This window comes from Loxodonta africana, unplaced genomic scaffold (assembly GCF_030014295.1).
Source record: "Loxodonta africana isolate mLoxAfr1 unplaced genomic scaffold, mLoxAfr1.hap2 scaffold_483, whole genome shotgun sequence".
Lineage (NCBI taxonomy): Eukaryota > Metazoa > Chordata > Mammalia > Proboscidea > Elephantidae > Loxodonta > Loxodonta africana.
The window spans coordinates 87,410-107,353 of record NW_026975200.1 but is presented as its reverse complement, the minus strand read 5'-3'; the positions used below and the strand labels follow the sequence as shown (position 1 = coordinate 107,353).

At 38.2% G+C, this 19,944-nt stretch overlaps 1 long non-coding RNA gene across 9 annotated transcripts in view; it reads left to right on the top strand.

The window, feature by feature from the left end:
* The window catches only part of LOC135229728 (uncharacterized), a 102,536-nt gene that overhangs the window by 13,477 nt on the left and 69,115 nt on the right, over positions 1-19,944 (top strand). Inside the window, exon 1 of one of the 9 annotated variants that reach the window (XR_010320405.1) lies at positions 5,326-5,401. The exons of the other annotated variants lie outside the window; for them this stretch is intronic. This is a non-coding gene — a long non-coding RNA (uncharacterized LOC135229728). Of the gene's footprint in view, positions 1-5,325; positions 5,402-19,944 lie in introns of those variants that run through there. 9 annotated transcript variants of the gene reach the window in all.

Genomic DNA, 19,944 nt, shown 5'->3' with positions numbered 1-19,944 from the left:
TTAGAGGGGCAGGGGTTATTGGTGTAGGCAGAAGTATCTGGCTGCAGTAGGGGGTCAGAGTCTGATCAAGGCAGGGGTCTGACAGCTGTCCTCTGAGTGTCTGTGAGGAAAGCGCATCTCTGTTCTGTAGAGCACACGGGTGGGTTCTGCAGAAGGGCGATGGGTACCCAATGCTTTTGGTTGTAAGTTCAGGGCAGTACTACTTATCTTTGGAGCCCTGTCAGAGGTGGCCAGGTATTGTGAGTGGAGCCTCCAGTCCTTAGGCCCCTGATGTGGGTAGGTGAAGACCCTGTTTAATAGGCAAAGCAGTGTCAAACATCAAACACCCATCTTTCCACCGTTCAGCTGAAACAGTTGCAGTCTGGCAACAAGGGCCTATTCTTCTGAAATCGGCCCACAGAGGTCCGTGCTGCGGTGAAAGGTATTCAAAGCCCATGGACCGTTTGTGCCTGAACAAGAGCTACTTCTGTCCTGAGCTCCCCAGCTTAATTGAGCTAGCAGATTATCGTTCCCCCAGTTGTGAACTTATACCTTCTTCAAGGATGGAAAAATGGCTCAGAGTGGTACCAGGGCCTATCTCAGGCCCAGGGAAGTTGACAGCCACTGAAGCCGGCTTGGGGGCTAGGGGTGTGGTAAAATAAACACAAGTAATTAGCTTTTGCTGAGAGTGCCGTTCTTCTCTTGTTCTGCAGGTGTGAGTAGTCTGTGCAACTTGCTGTCTTTCCCTGAGCTAAACGCCTCTGGAATGCTACTGCCAGGCCCACTGCAGTCGCTCCAGGGAATGGTGCCTGAGGGTTCCTGGCTGTTCAGGTCCAGTAACTCCTCTCCACTTCTGAATAGTCTCTCCCTCCCTCTGCCACAGAGTCCGTTTTCTAACTTTGCCTTTGATGTTCAGGACTCCTAGCTTGTCATAGATATAATCGCTTCACTTGTTTTTTCGGGTCTTTTTTGTAAGAGGGTTCACTGGCAGCATCTCACTACTCTGCCATCTTGGCCTTGCCTCTCTAATATAATCAACAATTTTTTTAAAAAAGAAAGAAAAGAGTGAAACCTGTAGAAACAACAAATAACAGAATGAGATCCACAGAAAAACTAGATATTGGAGCTATCAGACAAAGACACTGAAATAACTCTATTATGTTCAAAGAAATAAAGGCAAGACCTAGAAATTTGGTAAAAAACTAGAAACTAAGAAAAAGATCAACTTAGAAAGTCAACCAAAAACTATAGCTGAAGTTAAAATCTTAATGTATGTATATAACAGCAGATTAAAAATGCTGAAGAGAGATTTAGTGAACTGGAAGATATGTTGGAAGAAAATAGAGGCATAGACAAAAGAAAAAATATATATAAGATAAAAAGGAATAAGATACAGAGAATATAATGAGAATATCCAGCATAAGATACTTTAAGAAGGAAGAAAAAGAATGAGGCAGAAAAACTGAGATTATGGCTGAGAATTTTCTTCAAATGATTAAAGATATCAAGTCACAGATCCTAGAAGACTTACAAAACCCAAAAAAAAAAAAAAAAAAAAGCCACTGCTGTCGAGTCGATTCTGACTCAAAGCGACCCTACAGGACAGAGTAGAACTGCTTCATAGAGTTTGCAAGGAGCGCCTGGTGGATTCGAACTGCTAACCTTTTTGCTTAGCAGCCATAACACTTAACCGCTACGCCACCAGGGTTTCCTTATAAGACCCATGTAGGGTAAATACAAAGAAATTCTTATCTAGGTACATCGTAGTAGGACTGCTGAAGGTAAAGACAAAAAAACCCACAAAAAACAAATAATTTAACACTACTTAAAGAATGGAAGAGATTATCTTTAAAGGACAAACAAAAAAAACTGATGACTTCTCTACAGAAATAGTGAAAACCCTAAGACAATAAGATGATATATTTAAATTATAGAGAGAAAATATATGGCAACCCAGAACTCTATGCTGAGGAAAAACATCATGAATGAGCAAAGACCTTTTGTTTTCAGACAAACAAAACCTAGATAAGTTAACATCAGCATGCCCACATTATTAAAATTCCAAAGGTATTCTTCAAGCAGGAAGAAAATTAAGGTGAAAGGCTTAAGATGCAAGAAGGAATGAAAGTTAATGAAACGGGTAAAAATAGAGGATTACTGACTGCATGACATAATAAGAATAGACTTTATTGGGTTTAAAATATGTAAGAAATTAAAATGTATGATAACTACAGCCTTTTGACTTTTATGGCTTTATGGTCAGGAAACATGTTGTGTAATATTTTGATGTTTTGGATTCTGTTAATGCTTGCTTTGTGGCCTAATACGTGGTCTATTCTCAAGAATGCTCCATGAGCGTTAGAAAAGAAAGTTTACTTGACTACCGTTGGGTGAAGTGTTGTGTTTAAGTCTGTGAGATCAAGTTGGCTGATTGTGGTATTTAGATCTTCCGTGTCTTTATTGAGCTTGTTTATGGATATCCTGTCTGTCATCAGAAGTGGTATGTTGAAGTCTTCTGCTATTATTGTGGAGCTATTTCTCTTTTCAATGCTGTTTGAGTTTGTTTTATGTCTTTTGGAGCCCTGTCATTGGGTATATAAGTATTTATTATGATTTTGTCCTCCCGGTATATTGACCCTTTAATCATTATATAGTGTATTTCCTTTTCCTTTGTGGCGGATTTTACTTTAAAGCCTGTTTTATCAGAGATTAATATTGCCACTCTTATTTTTTATTGTTGTCTGCTTGATATATGTATATATATATATATAAATATATAAAATTTTTCCATTCTTTGAGATTTATTTAATGTCTTTGAGTCTATGGTGTGTCTCTTGCAGTCTGCATACAGACGGATCATGTTTTTTAATCCATTCTGCTACTCTCTGTCTCCTTATTGATGCAATTAAACCATTTACATTTATCATAATTATTCATAGTTATGAGTTTAGTGCTGTCATTTTCGTCTTTTTTGTGTATGTGTTGTTGACATGTTCCTTATTCCAGTTAATTTTCTCTGTTGAGTAGTTGTTCTTTGTGCATTTTCTTTCCATTCTCTTCATTTTTGTTGCCTTTGTATTTACTGCTAATTAATTTTTTTCTGTGCTGAATCGTTTTTCTTTTTAGTCTTTCATCTTTTTCCTTGTTGTTGCTTTTGTATTTGCCGAAAATTTATGTTTTCCTTTTTTTTTTTTTATTTTAATGTGTAGGATTGTTAGTTTCCTTTGGGTTACCTTAACATTTACCTCTGTTTTTCTAAATTTAAACCTATTTTTTATTTCTTTATATCGTCTTGACTTCCTCTCCATATGAAAGATCTATGACTACATTATTTAGTCCCTCTTTTTTCTCTTAATGTTGTCATCTTTTGCAGATCAATGTCTCTGTTTCAATATTTTCAGTGTTTTAGCTTTGATTTATTAGTGATGTCCCTATGTGGGTTGATATCTGGTAGTTCTGTCCCGTGTTCTAGCCTTGGGTTGTTAGCTGATGTTATTGATTTCCTAACTGGAGAACTCCCTTTATTATTTCTTGTCATATTGGTTAGGTTTTTAAAAATTCCCTAAACTTCTGCTTATCTGGAAATGCCCTAATTTCACCGTCATATTTGAGAGACAGTTTTGCTGGATGTATAATTCTTGGCAGGCAATTTTTTTTTTTTTTTTTTCCTTCAGGGCTTTGTATATGTCCTTCTTGCCTGCATGGTTTCTGCTGAGTAGTCCAAGCTTGGTCTTACTGACCCTTCTTTATAGGTGACTTTTTGTTTATGCCTAGCTACTCTTAAAATTCTCTCTTTATATTTGGTTTTGGCAAGCAAGATTATAATATGTCCTGGTGACTTTATCTTGGCATCTACCTTGGGTGGGGTTCAGTAAGCATCTTGGATAGATATCTTCTTATCTTTCACAAGATCAGCGAAGTTTTTAGACAAGAAGTCTTCAACAATTCTCACTGTGTTTTCTGTTATCCCTCCACCCCCTGCCCCGATTCTGGTGTTCCAATCACCCTTGATAGAATCCCGCATAATTCTTAGAGTTTCTTCAATTTTCAAAAATTACTTTATCTGATTTTTCCTCAGATAAGTTGGCATCAAGTGCTTTATCTTCAGTCTCACTAATTCTGACTTCCAGTGCCTCAATTCTGCTCCTCTCATTTTCTATTGAGTTGTCTAATTCTGAAATTTTATTGTTACTCTTTTGGATTTGCTTGCTATCTTTCTATGGATTCTCGCAGCCTGTTACATTTGTCATTATACTCTTGTCTAACCTTCTTAAGTTCCTCTATTGTTTTATCTGTGTGTTCCTTGGCTTGTTCTTCGTTTTGCCTGATCTCCTCCTGGATCTTTTGAAGAGCTCGGTCTCTTAATCCTTTAAATTCTTCCTCCGGTAATTCCTGGAATTTCTCTTCATTTGGAAGATTTCTTGTTTTGGGAACTTCCTGAATCCATCATGGTCTGCCTCTTTATGTTATTTGATATTTACACTTGTCTCTGAGCCATCAATAAGTTATTATATCCATTTATTTTATGTTTGCTTACTGAGTCGGAATCTACTTGATGGCACTGGGGTTTTTTTTTTTTTTTTTTTTGGTGTACTGTGTCCTAGCTTCTTGTTTTATTTTGATATGCCCAAATAGGCTGTTTGGGTGAGCTAGTTTGATTATTGGCACCTTTGAAGCTCTTAAATCCTGTCACCAGGTGATCAGAGCTGTTACTAGGTATGTGAGCCTAGGAGCCCTTTTACTTTTCTTGTATGGATTCAGCTCAGGTGTCCAGGTCACCAAGTGTGTGGTGTAGGCTCTCACCTACAGTCCTACATAGACAGGGTTGATTGGAGTAGGTACAGGTGTCTGGCTACTGTGGGGGGAATGACTGCCCTTGAGTGTCTGGGAGGAAAGCATGTCCCTGTTCCCTAGAGCACATAGGTGGGTGGGTTTTGCAGCCAGACTGTGGGCACCCAATGCTGTTGGTTGTAAGTACTGGGATTCACCACTTATTCTTGGACTCCTGAATTGGGTGGCTAGGTGGCATGGGTGGAGCCACGAACCCTCAAGTCACTGATGTGGATAGGTGAGGATCCTTCTTCATTGGCAGAACGTTGTCAAATATCAGAAATCTGCCCCTCCACTTTATAGCTGATACAGTTAAAAATAGGCTTCAGGTATATACCCTGTTGTAGTGTGCTAATGAGGGCCTACGCTGTTGAAATGGGCCCACACAGGTCTATGCAAGGGTGAAAGGCATTCAGAGTCCTTGGACCCCTTATGTCTGTGCCTTCCCTGAGTTCCTGGCTTAGGGAAGCTGGCAGATTATTTTTTGTTCTTTGTTCCTGCTCCAGGGCATGTGATAGTTCCTACTTCTGGTCCAGGGGACCCAGAAATAGCCGAAGCCGGTCCAAGACTAAAAACAGAGAGGGACAAGCAGGTAAATGGGAATGATGTTCTTCCCAAAGGGGTGATTTTTGATTTGTGTGGCATTTTAAATGCATGTACTTATCTTTTACCAACTTAGCACTGCTTTTCACTGGCTCTGGAGGCTTGTGTAGACTTTCCACCACTCGGTCTCTTCTGATGTGAAAAACATGTCCCGAGCATCACTGCTTGCCTCACCGCACATGCCATCCAATCCAGCCTGCAGGGTGCTTGTTTCTGCCGGGTCAGGTCTGTCAACCTCTCACTGCTTCTGAACCATATCCCCCTCCCCCTGCTACTAAGTCCAATTCTGTAACTTCACCTTTGATGTTCAGGGCCATCACATTCCTGAATCTGACACTATCAGAGAAACTTATCTCTGAGAAAATGAAATAGGGATGAGGCAGTAGGCAGAACAAACCCGTCGGGTTGGAGTGGATTCTGATGCATAATGACCCTATAGGTCAGAGTAGAACTGCCTCATAGGGTTTTCAAGGAGCGGCTGTTGCATTTGAACTACGGGGCCAGGGTATATTTGGAGCGCTGGTGGTGCAGTGGTTAAGAACTCAGCTGCTAACCAAAAGCTTGGCAGTTCGAATACATTAGCTGCTCCATGGAAACATGGGGGCAATTCTACTCTTTCCTATAGCGTTGCTATGTGTTGAAATCAATTCACCAGCAATGGGTTTGGTTTTTTGGTTTACATGCCTACATGAGTAAAATTTGTCTTGAATCTCTAAACTTAATTCTAACGTAAGAATGATATTGTAGCACTTCTCCATAAAGGTTTGTCTTAAGTCATCAGGATAAAAACCAAACCCACTGCCGTCGAGTCGATTCTGACTCATCCCGCCCCTATAGGACAGCGTAGAAATGCCCGATAGAGTTTCCAAGGAGCGCCTCGTGGATTTGAACTGCCGTCCTCTTGGTTAGTAGTCGTAGCACTTACCCACTATGCCACCAGGCTTTTCTCATCAGGATAAGCCTGTGCTGATTTATTGGGTACCTTCAGGAATTCTTCATCAGTTATATTCACATTAAGAAGGAAAAAAATATCAGAAGGAACTTCATATATCTTCACCCTTCATTTCATGCAAGATTCAAGTGTGTTAGTGATGATGGTTATGTGAAATTGATCTCTGGCACTCAATACTTCTGGAGCATTTCTCTCATTTACTTGTTTCTTTTAATGCTTCTGCAACAATAAAGTGCTTGATAATCAGTATTTGGCAGTATTTGTTTTATTGTGTTTTCAAAATGTTCTCTTCTGTAAATATCTTGTTAATAGCTGGTAGAGATCCATGCATGTCTACAAATTTACTTCTGAATCTTGGAGAATTGACTCATCAAATGAAAATGATGCAATATATTATTATATATAACAATTATATGGTCTGCATTTACATTTTGTTGGTGACGTTTTAAGCTTCTGTTCTGGTGTCTCCTTTTTGTGACTGGTCTTCAGCAATATTCTTTATGGCACCTAGAATCTGAGTGTGTGATTCCAGGATTGCACTCGTTGCTATAGCATGTGCTTCCCAGTGGGTATTAGAAAGACATTTTAATGCTGATCATTGCCTATGAACAGCTCATCGGTGAATACAGATGGCAAAAAATTTGTAAAATATCTGAATAGAAGAAAAAAATCATTTTTTTGACAAAAATCCATTGTGATATATCCTATAAAATTAAGTGAATATGCAGCACCTTGGTATGAAAATGGCATATTCATTACATTCCAGAATTTTCTGTTGCATGCCTTTATCATGCAGTGACATTTCCCAGCATTGTGATAGGGTTGGTCTCTGCACTTCGAAAAGCCAATTTTGCAAACTTCGCCTAATTAGTGAAACACTTGGTTTGCAATGTCTTTGAGGGCTAATGCGATGTGTTCTCCTGACTTGCTTGGTACATGTTATGCCTTCTTTCCCTCAAGTTTCTTCAATTTGTAACGGAAATGTCTAGCTTGTGCCTTTTATGCCATTGTACCTTTGGAAACAGATAACTTGTGTCCTAGATTTCACAGATGAAGAGGGATTTTTGAATTTTGGACTTGGACTTGATTTAAGACTTTTTCTATGCTATGATGGGATGAGGAAACCCTGGTGGCCTAGTGGTTAAGTGCTACGTCTGGTAACCGAAAGGTCAGCAGTTCGAATCTGCCAGGCGCTCCTTGGAAACTCTATGGGGAAGTTCTACTCTGTCCTATAGGGTCGCTATGAGTCAGAATCGACTGGACGGCAGTGGGTTTGGTTTTGGTTTGTGATGGGATGAGTATGTTTTCCATTTGCAAGAATGTGATGTTGGGGGGGCCAAAGGGTAGAATGTCATGGATTGAACTATGTCCCCCCAAAATATGTGTATCAACTTGGATCGGCCATGTGAGGTTGTCCTCCATTTTGTGATGGTAATTTTATGTTGAGAGGATTAGGGTGGGATTTTAACACCTCCCTGATCCGAGATACAGGGAGTTTCCCTAGGGTGTGGCCTGCACCACCTTTTATCTCTCAGGAGATGAAAGGATAGAGAGTTGGGGGCCTCATACTACCAAGAGCAGAGCGTGTCCTTTGGACCTGGGGTCCCTGCGCCTGAGAAGCTCCTTGACCATGGGAAGATGGAGGACAAGGACCTTCTTCCAGAATCAACAGAGAGAGAAAGCCTTCCCCTGGAGCTGATGTCCTGAATTTGGACTTGTAACCTACTAGACTGTGAGAAAATAAATTTCTCTTTGTTAACGCCATCCACTTATGGTATCTGTTATGGCAGCACTAGATGACTAAGGCAGCCATGATTTTAGCTTCTGTTTTGGAGTTTCCTTTTTGTATCTAGTCTTCAGCAATATTCTGTGTGGGGCCTAGAATTGTACTTGTTGCTATAGCATGTGCTTCCCAATGTGTATTAGACATTTTAATGCTCAATCATTGCCTGAATATGTTTTAAGAACAGCTCATCAGTGAGTAGAGGTGGCAAAAAATTTATAAAGTAACTGAATATTAGAAAAAACATCAATTGCTTTTGGACAAAAAAAAACTATTGTGATACATCCTACAAAATTAAGGGAATGTGCAGCACCTTGGTATGAAAATGGCATATTAATTTCATTCCAGAATTTTCTGTTGTATGCCTTTGTAATGCAGTGACGTAATGGCAGCATTGTCATAGGATTGGTCTCTGCACTTAGAAAAGTCAATTTTGCAAACTTCACATAATTAGTGAAACACTTGCTTTGCAACGTCTTTACCAGTATGATTTTTTAAGCTAGTAAATGTGATAAATCACCGCACAGGTTTTCTATCTGTTGGAGATACGGATCTTTAAACAATACTTAGCTGGCCTGTATGAGAAGGCTCAGAAGTGGAATCCACAGACAAAATAAAATATCGAGCTATACTTATTTCACTGACAGTAGTTGATTGAACTTCATCACTTATCAAGATTATAAATTTTTTACACATTATTTTAGAATTATGGAATGGATTGCCCTTTCCTGTGTTACCGTGTTTTGAGATGTGACTTGCTAAAAATAGATCAAATGAGCAGCAAGTTGAAGCCAACTTTAAAATTTTCCATTTCGTGGGGACCCAAAGACTTCATTTCTTTTTCACGAAGATAGTCCCCATTCAGTGATTGTTATGACAACAACGACACATTACAAAATGGCTTTTCAATACTGATGTTCATTAATTTGTGATTCCAGTTCATAAATTAAGCCAGAACAATGTGTTTGGTTTAAATAGGATAACATAATCTCTGTGAATTGAACTATTTTCATGTTTACCGATCCTATTCAATTTGCACCAATTGCTAAATTCATCTGTAGCAATTCAAGAATTAAATGAGGATGACGGGTTTGTTTGTTTGGTTAGTAGGTTTGCAAACAAAACAATACACAGAGCTGACTGATGGAGATTGCAGTAGCCACTCCCTCTTATAATTTTCATCATTAACTTTGCACTCTAGAAAAAATTCTGGCTACAGAACTTTGTTTACCATCCAGGAATTTTCAACACAAATTTACAAGTGGACAATTGTGATGTTGACAATCACTTGGGCCTCTTTTGATCCAGTAATTTACTTCATTGGAAGAAAATTATTCCACAAGGCAGGATCTGCATGTCTGTTATTTATGCGCTCTGCAGATGTGACAATTTAATATTCTTAGTTTCACTTTGTAGATCATTACTAATTTTTTTTTTTACTACATCAAGAAATGGATGCAGAATTTGGAACAAATTCTGTTATATTTGTATTGCCATCGTTAATTTCAGCACTAGTGGTACTAGTAGGATGATTCCCACCCATTAAGCACGTACCTTTAATGCAAGAAGTCTCTGCTGATTTATTACATTCTAAAAAGGAATTTTGGAATTGTCTTTAGGGATTCACAAATCATTTTCTTTTTATCTTCTGCAGGCTTCCATTTTTGCACTCCACTTAGTTATTGGCAAAATGAAAATTTTGCCTGGATATAAAATTATGTTACTTTTTAAGTTTGATTCTACTATAACAATGAATTTGAATAATAGAAAATAAATTTATAAAACAGGTAGTTTATAAAATAGAATTTACTTTAGAATTTAGACATTAACAGAAAAAATTTATATTTGAAAATTAAATAACTCATTGCTGTGGATTAAATTTTAACTAACAGTGACCCTATTGGACAGAATAGAACTGCACAGCAGGGCTTCTAAGGAGAGGCTGGTTGAAACCTTTTAGTTTCAGCCAAGCTCTTAACCACTCTTCCACCAGGGCTACATTTGAAAATTAGTAAGTAAAAATGTTAATTTGGACCATGAGATTTTGTTCTTCAGGTCTTAGATAGTCCAAAGAAATAGTACATGATATCCTTCTCCATGGACTAATTCCTTCTGAAAACAGATCCAAAGTATGTAGGATGTAGCCCAGCCATCTTTGCTTCTAGGCTAGGGTACGTTCTGGTTATACTTCTTTCAAGATAGATTTTTTTGTTCTTTTGGCAGTTCATGGTATATTCAGAATTCTTCACCAACACGACAATTAAAAGGCATCAATTCTTCTTCGGTCTTCCTTATTCATCAGCCAGCTTTCCCACACATACGAGGCCACTGAAAACACTGTGGCTTGGATCAGTTGCATCTTAGTTTTCAAGGTGATGTCTTTGCTTTTCAACACTTTAGAGGTCTTTTGCAGCCGATTTGCCTAATGCAATGCATCTTTTGATTTCTTAACTGCTGTTTCCATGGGTGTTGATTGTGGATCCAAATAAAATGAAATCCTTGACAATCTCAATCTTTTCTCCATTTATCATGATGTTGCTCATTGGCCCAGTTGTGAGGATTTTTGTTTTCTTTATGTTGAAGTGCAATCTATACTGAAGGCCGTGGTCTTTGATCTTCATCAGTAAGTGCTTCAAGTCCTCTTAGCTTTTAGCAAGCAGGGTTGTGTCATCTGCAAAATGCACGTTGTTAATAAGTCTTCCTCCAATCCTGATGTCTTGTTCTTCATATAGTCTAGCTTCTCAGATTATTTGCAGATTAAATAAGTATTGTGAAAGGATACAACCCTGACACACACCTTTCCTGACTTTAAACCACGCAGTATCACTTTTTTCTGTTTGAACGTCTACCTCTTGATCAGGTTCCTCATCAGCACAATTGAGTGTTCTGGAATTCCCACTCTTCGCAATGTTATCCATAATTTGTTATGACCCAAGCAGTCAAATGCCTTTGCATAGTCAATAAAACAGGTAAACATCTTTCTGGTATTCTCTGCTTTCAGCCAGAATCGATATGACATCAGCTGTGATATCCCTCCTTCCATGTCCTCTTCTGAATCCTGCTTAAATTTCTGGCAGTTCCCTGTCAATGCACTGCTGCAGCTGCTTTTGCATGATTTTTAGCAGAGTATTACTTGCATGTGATATTAATGATATTGTTTGATAATTTCCACATTTGGTTGGATCACCTGTCTTAGGAATAGGTGTAAATATGCATCCTTTCCAGTTCATAGGCCAGGTAGCTGTATTCCAAATTTCTTGGGATTAGACAAGTGAGCGATTCCAGTGCTGCATCCATTTGGTGAAACATCTCAGTTGGTATTCCATCAATTCTTGGAGGCTTTTTTTTCTCACCAATTCCTTCAGTGCAGCATGGACTTCTTCCTTCAGTACCATCGGTTTCTGATCATATGCTACTTCCTGAAATGGTTGAAGGTCGACCAATCCTTTTTGGCATAGTAACTGTGGGTATTACTTTCATCTTCTTTTGATGCTTCCTGCGTCATTTAATATTATACCTGTAGAGTCCTTCAGTATTGCAACTCAAGGGTTGAATTTTTTCTTCAGTTCTTTCAGCTTGAGAAATGCTGAGTGTGTTCTTCCGTTTTGGTTATCCATCTCCAGATCTTTACACATGTCATTATAATACTTTTTCTTCTCAAGCCACCCTTTGAAATCTTCTGTTCAGCTCTATTACTTCGTCATTTCTTCCTTTCACTTTAGCTACCCGACATTCAAGAGCAAGGTTCAGAGTCTCTTCTGACATCCGTTTTGGTCTTTTCTTTCTTTCCTGTCTTTTAAAGGACCTCTTGCTTTCTTCATGTGTGATGTCCTTGATGTCATTCCACAACTCACCTGGTCTTCAGTTGTTAAGTTTAACACATAAAATGTATTCTCGAGGTGGTCTCTAAATACAGGTGAGATATACTCAAGGTCGTACTTTGGCCCTTTCTGACTTATTCTAATTTTCTTCAGTTTCAACTTGAACTCCCATATGAGCAATTGACAGTCTGTTTCACAATCGATCCCTGGCCTTGTTCTGACTGATGATATGAGTTTTCCCATCTTCTCTTCCCACAGATGTAGTCAGTTTGATTCCCGTGTATTCCATCTGGTAAAGTCCACGTGTATAGCTGCCGTTCATGTTGGTGAAGAAAGATATTTGCAGTGGATGAGTCACTGGTCTTGCAAACTTCTTTCATGAGATTTCTGGCATCATTTCTATCAGCAATGCTGTATTTTCCAACTACTTTTCCTTCTTTGTTTCCAACTTTAACATTCTAATGACCAGTAATTATCAATGCATCTTGATTGCATGTTTCATCAATTTCAGGCTGCAGAAGTTGTTTAAAATCTTCAATTTCTTTGTCTTTGGCATTGGTGGTTGGTGCATAAATTTGAATAGTCATATAAACTGGTCTTCCTTGTAAGTGTATGGGTATTAGCCTATCAGTGACAACATTGTACTTCAGGCTAGATCTTGAAATGTTCTCTTTGATGATTAATGTAACGTCATTCTTTTGACTCTGGTGGAATATCCGTGTTTGTAAGACTGCTCACAGACTGTTTCACCAGAGAGTTTTCTGGTACTGCGATATCTACCACTAATCTCTGTGATCCCTGTGAATTGGCAAAATAAGAATAGTGCTATAGATTTCTTCCAAATACAGAAAACATAATTATGAAAATGTTCTTGCCATTGATTATGTTCTTTACCAATCTGTTCGTATGGGATTTTTGATACTTGGCTCGAAAAATGAGTCCAAGGTGCTGTGATGTGATTGTTTACTTTGTGTGGCCTTTCTAGCCATGGTCTTATAACATCCACCCTGGCGCTTGGGCAGGACTGTGTGATAGGGTAGTTGTGGCTCACCAAGGGGATTGTTTAGTTTTCCCTTCAAAGAGAACCAGTTCCAGAGCAAAGAGGAGGATTCAACTCCCATCAAGGAAGAACAGCCAGGAGCTGAGCATATATTATGGACCTGAGATCCCTGCACTGAGAAGCTCCTAGAAGCAGGAGACTGAGATAGAGAGAGGAAGCTGTAACCCTGAAGACGGTAAGATGCCATGGCAGGAGAGACCAAGCAACAGGGACCCGGCTATAGGAGATGATGGTCCATGGAGAAGGAAAGCTGAGTGCCTTTGGAGAGAGGCCCAAGGCCAGGCAGAGGCACGCCTATGAGCACAGGAGGGAAGAGGCTGTCCTGATAGAAGAACTGTATTCTGAGTGTCTCTGAGCCTGAGTTGTAACTGTTACTTCCCTAATAAACCCCATAATCATGAATATGGACTGTGAGCTCTGTGTGGCCGTTGCAATGAATTATTGAACCCAGCAGAGAAGTAGGGAGTGCTGTGTGAGGGACAGTTGGTGTCAGAGTTAGTGAAGATGGTGGAGAGAGGGTAGTTTTTTCACCAATGCCTTCAATGCAGCTTCGATTTCTTCCTTTTATACCATCAGTTCTTGATCTTATGTTACCTCTTGAAATGGTTGAAAATTATCCAGTTCTACTGCAGTAGCTATATTAATATCAGACAAATTATACTTCAGAAAAAGGAGTATTATTGGGAATAAGTAGGGACATAACATAATAGAGGTTCAATTCTCCAAAAAGATACAACAATCCTAAATGTGTACGTATTTAACAACAGGGCTCCAAAATACAAAAACTAATAAATCTGAAAGGGGAAATGGACAAATACGCATTTATAATTGATATCAGTACTTTTCTATCAACAATTAATAGAGCCCTGCTAGTTGAAGTCCAAAGCATCTGTGTGATGTCTATGTGTGTGTGTCTATGTGTGTATGTACGTATAGAGTATAAAGACAAGTAATACAGAAATAAACATAGATACATGTTGTAGTCCTTGGGAGGTGCAAACGGTTAATGCATTCAGCTGCTAACCAAAATGTTGAAGGTTTGAGTCCACCCAGAGGCACTTCGGAAGAAAGGCTTGGCGATCTACTTTTGAAAAATTAGCCATTGAACTGACACACTTGAGTGTCAGTACTACTCTGACACACATGGGGGGAGGGGTCACCGTGAGTCAGATCAGCTTGATAGCAATTGAATGATTTTTTTATTAATTCTGCCAATATTTGTCTTTTAATTGGTATCTTAGGCTGGGTTCTCCAGAGAAGCAAAACCAGTGAGATATATATTTAAATAGATTTATATCAAGGAAATGGCTCACGAGGCTGTAGAGGCTGGTAGGTCTCAAGTCCATGGGTCAGGCTGGTGGCTTCTCCTGACTCACGTAGATGCAGGGACTGCAGAACTGAAGATCTGCAGGTCATACAACAGGTCTGTGGCTCACAGGCTGCAAAGGCTGACAAATCTCAAGATCGGCAGTTAAGCTGGCAGGTCGTGGCTCACAGACTGCGGAGGCTGATGAATCCCAAAATTGGAAGGTAAACTGAAGGTTCAAGTCCCAAAAACTTGAGATCAGATGAAGAGGAGCCAGCTGCAGGATTCAGAGTGAGCAAAAGCTCAAGAGCCTTGCCAGAAAGTCCACCTATATTGGATGCAGTCCACACCCCTGAGGAAACTCCCTTACATCTGATTGGCTACTCACAGCAGATCCCATCACGGAGGTAATCGCATTATATCACATCTCATTATGGAAGTGATTTTATCCGTATACGACTGCTAAACTACATCATAACTGCCAAAGCACTGAGAATCATGGTCCGACAAAGTTGACACACAACTTTAATGATCCCAATTGTGAATTTAATCTATTTATATTTAAAGCGATTAATGATAAGGAAGGACTTATATCTTCTACTTTGTAGTAGTAGGTCATATATGTATTTTGTTGCTCATTTTCTTCACTACTGTCCACTTTTGTGTTTGACTGATTTTTTTCAAGTGTACAATTTTGGTCCTCTCCTTATTTCCTTTCCTTATATTGTTTAACTTCTTAGTGGTGACCATGAGGATTACAATTAAGATCTTATATTTATAACAATCTTCTTTTAATTAATATAAATTTACCTTCAACAGTATGGAAAATTCTGCTTTTATTCAGCTCAGTTACCTCCCCTACTTACGTTGCTGTTACAAAAATTGCGTCTTTATACATTGTGTGTCCATTAAGAGAGATGTGTAAGTATTTTTATGCATTCGTGCTTTAAATCATATATGAAAAAAAGAGAGGCGTGATATAAAAATATTACTGACTTTGTTTTATCTAAGTAGTTACCTTTACGGAGTCTTTGTTTCTTTTTATGGCTTCCACTTACTGTCTAGTGTCCTTTCATGCCAGCCAGAATGATTCCCTGTGGCATTTCTCATAAGGCAGTTCTGCTACTAACTCACTCCCTCAGGTTTTGTGTATCTGGGCATGTCTTACTTTCGCCTTCATTTTTGAAAGATAGTTTTGCTAGATATTGACATCTTGGTTCATAGTTTTGTTTCTGTATTTTTTTTTTTTTTCCAGTGCCTTAAGTACATCATCCCACTATTTTCTTGTCTCAGTGGTTTCTGGTGAAAAATCAACAGTTAAACTTGTTGAGACTCTCTTGTACACTAGGAGTCACTTATCTCTTACTGCTTTCAAGTTTCTGTGTTTGTCTTTTGACATTTTGATTATGTCTGTCTGTGGATATCTATGTATTTATTGTCCTTTGAGTTTATTGAGCTTCTTGGATATCTAGATGACATTTGGGAACCTTCCAGTCATTACATTTTCAAATATTCTTTCTGTCCTTTCATGTTTCTTTCCTTTCTGGGACTCCTTAATGAGTATATTGGTATGCTTGATGTTGTCCCTCAGGTCCCTTAGGCTCTGTTCATTTTCTTCATTCTTTTTCCTTTATGCTCCTGAGTTAGAACAATTTCAGTTGTGCTTTTTCAAGTTTACATTTTCCTGCTTTCTTGCTCAAATCTGCTGTTGAGCTCCTCTAATGAAAATTTTATTTCAGCTATTCTACTTTTCAGCTCTGTAATTTCTTTTTGGCTCTTTTGTATAATATTTCTTTATTAATATTTTCTACTTGTTCATACATTCTTCTCTTGGTTTCCTTTTTTTTTTTTTTGTCTATGGTTTCTTTAGCTCTTTGAGGAAATTTAAGACAATTGGTTTAAAATCTTTGTCTAGTAATCCCAATATCTGTGTTTCCTTAGGGATGCTTTCTGTTCATTCTCTTCTTTCTTCTTAACAAATGAACCATCCTTTTCTTTTTTCTTTTTATGACTTAAAATAGTGTGTTGAAAACTGAATATTTTAAACATTATAATGTAACTCTGGAAATCAGATTCCCTGTCATTAGGGTTTGCTTTTTTTCTTTTTTTTTCTTAAATTGTTGAGGGCCAGTCATCCATTTGCTTAGTGATGTTCCCAAACTATTTCTGCAAAGATTGTATGTCTTCTCATGTGTGGACACTGAAGTTCTGTTCTGTTATGTCAGCAGTCAGTTCATGACCTGACAGTGATTTCTTTAAAAGCTTGTAGCCAAAAACAAAAAGGAACATTATCCCAGTCTTTGCAGATTGGCTCTGAACTGGGGCATTCTTTCAATGCTAAGCAAGAGTGCCTAAAACTCTGCCTTAGCCTTCACTTCCTGCCCCCATGGAGCCCAAAGATCAGCCAGAGGTGCAAGCCCAGAGCTTTGTCAGGATCTTTATGAGCATGTCTTCATCCTTAGGCAAGAACATTGCACTCCAGATTCCTCAGTATATGTGGTAGCCCTTCAAAGCCCTTAAACCACCAGGCGTCTTCCTCTCAGCCTCCTTGTTTCCAAGCTTTTGGATGTCTCTGCTGTTTTCTCTGTCCTTCATCCTTTGACCCTGGAGGTAGGACCAATTCTTTGAGGTTTGTACTCCTCAGTTTCCATCACATCATACATTTTTTCTTGTGTGCTGTTGAGTAAATTCTGACTCATAGTGACTATAGGATGGAGTAGAACTTCTCCAAAGGGTTTCTAAGGCTGTAATCTTTATGGAAGGAAACAGTCATATCTTTTTCCTGTGGAGTAGTTGGTGGATCAAATCAAAAGGTTTAACAGCTGAGTGCTTAACCACTGCACTACTGGGGCTCCTTTTGACATCATGCATCATAATAGACTTTTAACACACCCCTCAGAAACATAGAAGTCCATAAATTATCAAGGATACAGAAGATTTAACATGTATAAAAATACCAAATTGATATATGTGTATGTGTGTGCATTATCTAACCACTAAAGAATATACATTCATCTCACGCACATAGTGTTTATAAAAATTGACTATATACTGTGTTATAAAGCAAGTTTCAACAAATTTCAAGAGTCTGCAATAATATAGAGGATACTATGTAAGTACATCATAATTAAAAAAGAAACCATCTTAGAAAAAGAAAATACAAAATCTCCATGTCCTTGGATATTTTAAAATACTATGAGTCAAAAAAGACATCATGATGAAAATTAGAATACATTTTGAAGTGAACAATTATGAACATAGTGCATGTAAAAAGTTGTGCAGTACAGACAATATAATATAGGAAACTTATAGCCTTAAAAATATAATTGGAAAGAACAAATCTTGAAAAATAAGTGAGTTAAACATCCATTCAAAATGTTGGGAAAAAAACAGAAACAAACATTCATAGAAATTTTTGTTTCTATTAATGATTGAATACATGCAACAGACGATCAACGAAGACTAAAGTTGATTCTTAGAAAGTGCTAGTAAAATTGACAAACTTTAGGGAAGACTGATCAAGAGAAAAAGAATGAAGGTATAAATACCGAATATCAGGAATTAGAAAGAAAATGACTACAGATCTTGCAGAACATAAAGATAACGTGAGAATGTTATGAACCATATTAGTCAATAAATTTGCAAATTTAGGTAAAGTAGGCAAACGTATCATACCATGTAAGTTAATAACAACGATTCAGGAAGAAACAGGAAGCAAAAGTAATTCCACAACTGTTAATAGAATTGAATTAGAGCTCAAACTATTCTCAAAAAGAAAACTTCATGTCAGATGGCTTTTCCTGCAAATTCTGCCAAATATTCAAGAAATATTTCACAAATTCTTCAATATAAAATGAAATATATACCCAAACTCCTTTGTAAAGCTTGTAGAATGAATATTGATACCAAAACCTGACAAGAGCAGCACAAGATGGGAAAATTACAGGCCAATGTCACTGATGAACATAGATGCAAAATATGAAAATAAATAGGCAAAACAAATGCAGCAATACTGTAAAGAAGAATATATTATGACCAAGTTGGGTCTATCCCAAGAATTCAAGGTTAGTTTAACATTCAAAAATGAATCAGTATAATTTACCATATGTACAGGAAAAATAAATGTGATTATATTAATAGGTGTAATAAAATAAGTATTTGATAACCTTCAGCATCCACTCATGTTTTTTAAAAGAACATCTAGCATGCCACGAGACCAGAAGAACCAAAATGTTCCTGGCTACTGTCGCTGAACATTTTGATCAAAGAGTCCATAGAAAAGCCCTGATCAAAAGGGGGAAATTGCAGAACAGAATTTCAGATTCTCATGAACCCCAGACTTTTTGGAGCCATTGAGGGTGAATGAACTCCTGAAACTATTTCCGTGAGATATTCTTTAAACATTACACCAAAAGCCTTCCCTTGAATTATCTTAAAACCGAAGTATAAAAAAGAAAAAATCAAACTGTTGCTGTTGAGTTGATTCTGACTCAGAGACCCTGTAGAACAGAATAGCACTGCCACATAGGGTTTCCAAGGTGCAGGTGGTTGATTCAAACTGCTCTTCTTTTGCTTGGCTACCGTATCACTTAACCACTGTGCCACGAGGGCTCCAGAACATTAGCTTACTTAACTAATAAAAATGGTCTACCTTGAGCATATGCTCTTTTAAGAACTGTCTACATGGCATCAGATTGACAACAGCTACTGAAAAGATTAGATAGGAACCTTAAGGAGCAGTGGGTTTATGTTAATGACAGAGGAACAACTCAGAAAAGGAGGGTAAGAATGGTTGCACAACTTGAATGTAACCGATGTCATTAAATTGTACAGGTAGAAACTGTTAAGTTGGTGTGTTTTGCTGCATACATTCTCCACCACAAAAAATAAATTTACAGGTAATAACAAAAAATGTCAAGGAGAGCTAAATATTTTGAAAATAAGACAGATTTGCATGTGAGGGAAGGAGTGGGGTGAGGTGTTTTAGATTAATAGTCAGAAGGCTTATGGGAGCAGGATATTTGAGGAGATAACTGACCTATATCAAAGGAGAGAATAGCTGTATGAAGTTCTGGAGGGAGGATATTGCCAATAAAGGCAAGAGTTGTTTCTGAGGCCCTTAAATAACCAAGTGTTTTGGCATGTTTGAGGAAGCTCAGGAAATAAGTCATGGCGAGTGTGGAGTGAACCGAGGGAAGACTGTTAGTATGGTGGGCAAGCCCCGCATCATGAAAGACCATGGGAAGCGTTTGGGAATTTTTCCTAATCGCCATGAGAAGCCACTGAAATGATGCTGTTATGTAGACTGTAAGAGGGAAGATCAGTGGCATGGAGTCCAGTTTTAACCAAGAGATGATGGTGGCTGTAAGGTGGAGGTAGTGAGAAGTGGATAGAGTCAGGATTTATTTTAAGGTAGAGCCAAGAGTCCAGAATATGTGTCAATGGATTGGATGCAAGATTTGAATAAAGGAGAGAAATCAAGGGTGATTTCTAGGTTTTTGTCCTGAACAACCCAGAGGATAGTGAGAATATTTGCTGAGATAAGGAAGACTGGGAGGTAAATAAGACACTTGGAGCAAGAATTTTATTTGAACCACATTAAGTTTGAGA